This window comes from Gallus gallus, chromosome 16 (assembly GCF_016699485.2).
Source record: "Gallus gallus isolate bGalGal1 chromosome 16, bGalGal1.mat.broiler.GRCg7b, whole genome shotgun sequence".
Classification (NCBI taxonomy): Eukaryota; Metazoa; Chordata; class Aves; order Galliformes; family Phasianidae; genus Gallus; species Gallus gallus.
The window spans coordinates 384,720-389,495 of NC_052547.1; the positions used below are offsets into that span (position 1 = coordinate 384,720).

General features: G+C 57.0%; 1 long non-coding RNA gene across 3 annotated transcripts; it reads right to left on the reverse strand.

The window, feature by feature from the left end:
- Nucleotides 1-626: 626 nt before the first annotated feature.
- LOC101750331 lies at nt 627-3,430 on the reverse strand. 3 transcript variants are annotated; one of them, XR_005840198.2, is made up of 6 exons: nt 3,008-3,430; nt 2,447-2,616; nt 2,164-2,346; nt 1,819-1,969; nt 1,593-1,723; nt 627-1,348 (listed from the first exon to the last, which is right to left on the reverse strand). It is a non-coding gene; the product is annotated as an uncharacterized LOC101750331 (long non-coding RNA). The 3 variants fall into 3 exon arrangements; XR_005840197.2 differs by having other exon boundaries at nt 628-1,348; nt 1,831-1,969; XR_005840199.2 differs by lacking the exon at nt 2,164-2,346 and having other exon boundaries at nt 628-1,348; nt 1,831-1,969.
- Nucleotides 3,431-4,776: the final 1,346 nt, after the last annotated feature.

The following is a 4,776-nucleotide window of genomic DNA, read 5'->3' on the forward strand; positions in this document are numbered from 1 at the left end:
CCTTTACCTCACACGTTGCCTTCTCCTGCGCAGCACTCTGCTCCTGCAGGCTGTGGCCCATACCCCCAAATCCTCCCACGTTCCCACGCACCCATCTCCCCAGTGCCCCCCACGTCACTTTCACCCACAGCTGTGCCCTACACCTTTGCCAGCTCTGCATTCCCCGCCTGCTGTATGGGATCTGTAAGGATACGGGTTTAGGGAGGTCCAAGGGAAGATATCTGGGGGTTCAGTGGGAGACCAGTGCACGGATAAGGGGTGCTGCTGGGGACTGCGGGGCTCTATGAGGTCCCAGGTTGGCTGTGGGGGAAGTGTACCGGGTCTGAGAAGGTCCTGGAGGAGCTATGGGGCTCTGGGTGTGTGGGGCAGGGAGAGGGGGATATAAGCACATGGGAGGATATGGGCACACAGCCTGCAGGAGCAGAATGCTGTTCGGGAGAAGGCAAGATGTGGGCTGCAGGTGAGACACTGGGGTGTGCTGTGGTATGGGGACAAACGGGGAATGGGGGGATGTGGGGAGAAGTTGGGGTTAAAAAGGGGGGGTGCGGGGCGGTGTTGGAGCACCTCACCATTGCCTTCTTCTGCACAGCATTCTCCTCCTGCAGGCCCATATTGGCCCATATCCTCAAATACTCCCACGTTACCGTGTACCCGTCTCCCCAGTACCCCCCACGTCACTTTCACCAACATCTGTGCCCTACACCTCCCCCTGCTCCGCATTCCTTTCCTGCAGCAGCCAATCCTGCCCCAGCACTGTGTGGTGATATGGGATCTGGAGGGAAATGGGGTTGAGGAGGGTCAGCTATGGGGGTCCTGGAATAGTGACGGGGTCCTCTAAGGAACTGTGGGGTCTGGAAGATCTCAGGGGGGTCCTGGATGTGGTAAGGCAGGTCTTAGGGAGGAAACATGGGGGTTCAGTGGGAGCCCAGCAGGGAAATGGGGTACTGTAACAGACTATGTGGTTCTGTGAGGTTTTGGGCCAGCTATGGGGAAGGTGTACCAGGCCTGAAGAGATCCTTGAGGGCCTATGGGGCTCCGTGGGGGTCGTGGGGTAGCTACAGGTTCTTGGATAGGAAATACTGAGGGGGCTATTGGGGCGCTGAGGGAATTGTGGGTGGGCTGTCATGGGAAAGGAAAGGGCAACCTTGGGGAAAGCACAGGGCAGCCAGGGGGATGGAAGGGAAACCTACAGGAATGCAAGGGGAACCCGGGCTGAGGCAAGGGGACAGCTAGGGGAAGAGAAGGGAGCGTCCCAGTAACTGAGTTCTTCTTTCACATCCACATCTTCCACTTCCCAACTTAGCTTCAAAGTCGCAGACGAGCTGCAGTACCGCTGCCCGTCTCCTGCCTGTGTCAGAAAGAGCTGCATGTTAGCGGGGTGCAATTGCCATTAAAAAGCCAACTGCATCAGTGCAGTCACAAAACCCTCCCCTTCAGTATCTGTTACAGGCAGATGGCCATGCCCTTGCTCAGGAACCATTCCTACAGAGCAAGGGAAGTCCTTCACTGCCTTAGGGCGTGAGTAACACAGGAAGAGCTTAAAAGCCTCCAAAGCACGCTAACAAGCCACCGAGTGCGGAAGCTAAACACACCTTCTACTTCAAGAATTAGCAAGACGAATAAATGCACCCTGCTGCTGGAGAGGGCTGCGCTGCATCTCCTGGTGCCACCCTTGGGTTGTCAACGCGCTGCCCATCCACAGCACACTTTGAAGTGCCGCAGCCTTGCAAGAAAGAACAGGGAGTAAAGAGCTCTGCCTTGCATTTGCTGTGAGAACACAGAGATGAGCCGTACAGCCCTTGCTCTCAGAACACACACCTCTTCTCTTACCAGCTTCTTTCATTCCTGCGCAACGCTGTTCAAACCCCTCCTCCGTCTCTCCCTTCACAACGCAATACGCAGTCTCTCCGCACCGACGAGCTCTGGGCTGCTTCATGCCTGTGCCGTCATCAGGACCTCCAGAACAACCCTTGGAGTTCAGAGGTTTGATTAGACAAGCGCTCTGTCTAGCACAATTCACCACCTTCAACACTCTAAATAAGTGACGCACAGAGGTCTGACGTATTTGAACGCACCCAGGGCCACAAACACTGAGAACTACAAACATGGAGAAATTCTGCATGCACACAGATCAAATGGCACTACAGAGCAACACCGCTTTACCTCCTCCGCACCAACGGGCTCTGCAGTGCCCCACAACGTCTGTCAGTGGCAGGCTGTGAGGAACGGCCCCGCAGAGTCACGCAGGGTCTCCTCCTCCTGCTCCTCCAGACGCCGCATTCCTTCCTCTGGCACACAGAGCTCAGCTGCTGCTGCTGCAGGCAGTGCTTCCCGTGTCTGCCCAGCCTAAAGCCATCAGACAACGTCAGCGGATGCCTGGTGCTCACATACAAGCACAAGTGCTGATGGCAAATGACCGCCAAAGCACAGACTGAATCGCTGGTACCTTGCACTGAGGAAAGGCTGAGATGCACAACGTCCTCACCAGCTTGCTTGTTTGAAGTGGAGCTTCAGCAGCAGCTCCACTCATGATTAAGTCCTCCAAAAACTTTCTTCCTGAGCAGGAGACTGGATACTGAAAACTTCTCCAAAGGCACTGTTAAACAATACCTGTGCCTAATGACAAAACACGTTTCAGACTCAAGACCAGAAAACAATCACATTCTATCCCAATACAATTTCAATTCCCACTTACATTTCAGGACTAGCATTTCACCCACCCTGCTATGGAAGGGGGAACGGAAGGGGTAGCCTTCTAGCCCCACATCCCCTAATAGCCCACCCCACAGCGCCTTATCGCCCTATGGCCCCACACAGCCCCTTATAGATCCATATCCCCCATACACTCCCTGTAGCCCCATATATCCTTATAGCCACCCCTATACACCCCCCACAGCCCCCTATACCCCACATTACCCTACAGCCCCCCCTGTATCGCCCCCACAGCCCCCAAAACTCCCATATCCCCACCACATCTCCCCCCCTGCTCCTATACGCACAGACCCACCTCAGCTCCGGGGGGCACCGGGAGCAGCGCTGGAGGCTTCGGGGGGGCCCGGCCCGGATGCGGGCAGCAGCACTGCGGCGGTGGGGGCCCCGAGTCCTTCAGCCGTCCCAAATCCCCGCATCCCACGGCGGAGGGGAGGGGAGGGCGGGGCGGGGCCTGGCGGTTCGGGCCTCATACGGTTCCTCGCCCCAGCCCCGGCCCCGGCCCCGGCCCGGAGCCGTTCTCCCGCACACCTCCGGCGCCGCTGTCCTCAGCACCGCTTTCGTTGTGCCGCGCCTCCGTCTCGGTGCTGCCCGGACAGCTCTGGCGAACAGCGGCTGCAGCGGCGGGGCCGGGCTGAGGGAGCGGCGCCGTCTGACGGGACAGCCGGGCGGCCCGAGCCGGCTGCTAACCGCCGCTCCCGCGCGCTGCGCCTCAGCCAATCGGAGCCGGCGGCGCTGCCGCTGGCCAATGAGACACCGGAGGCGGGCCGGAGCTGCCGCTGACCAATGAGAGGCCGGGGACGAGGCGGAGTGGCAGTTGGCGAGGAGGGGCCTCAGGGTGTGCCTTATTGCTATAGGGGATGGGACTGGGACTGGGATTGGGACTGGGACTGGGATTGGGATTGGGATTGGGATTGGGATTGGGACTGGGATTGGGACTAAAGGGTGTGGGACTGGGATTGGCATGAGGGAGTGGGATTGACACGTGGGAGATGGGGTTAGGATGAGGGACTGGGAAGGAGACTTGGAACTGGGATTGGGATGTGGGACATAGGATGTGGGACTGTGTCAGCGGTTTACGGGCTGGTTCGGCCCAGTTCCGTGACCAGCGGGGCGGAGGGATTTCACAACATCCGCGCCTCCGGAAAAGGGAGACAGGGGACCCCAAAATAAATAAAAACAGCGGGCACGATCTGAGGAGAAACAAACTAATTTCCTAAATACGGTATCAGAGTGCAAGATCACACACTGTAATACAATAGAATTAGACTCGAAGCTAAGAAATCAAACATAATGAGAGAAAGAGAATCTGAAAGCTGTAGGCCTTCCAGTAGGAGCTGAGGCGATGCGTGCGGTCGGGACGAGAGCCGAGGGGAGAAGAGAAGAGAGCATCAGGTGACTTTGCCAGAGGTTATATCTCCTCTCTGAGCGCAAAGCCCCCTGGGGAATGGAGTTCTTCTTCTCTTCCGGACAGGTGCCCGGAACTGGAGCAGTAACACTTTAACTCCCAATGCACTACGTGACGTTATGACGTGGAATACCAGTATGACGTGGAAAACCAAAAATCATAAAACCAGGACAGACTGGGACGTGGGGTTGGGATGTTGGATGTGGGATTGGGATGTGAGATTTGGGATTGGGATGCGCCGTGTGGGGATATGGATATGGGATGAATACGGGGTGAGATATTTGGAAATGGGGTATATGTGGGATGGGCTCTGGATATGGGATGGACTTGGAACGGATATGGGATCATAGAATCATGGAATCATAGAATGACAGAATTGCTCAGGTTGGAAAAGACCTTCAAGATCATCGAGTCCAACCACAGCCCGACCATACTGCCCCAGCTCTAACAACTCACCACTGACTCACTGGTTGAGACCTGCTCCAGCACCTCCATGTCCTTTCTGTACGGAGGTGCCCAAAACTGAACACAGCACTCGAGGTGAGGCCTCACCAGGGCCAAGGACGGGGCAGGATGGCTCTCTAGTCCTGCTCACCACACCGCTCCCGATCCAAGCCAGGATGCCATTGGCCTTCTTGGCCACCTGGGCACACTGCTGG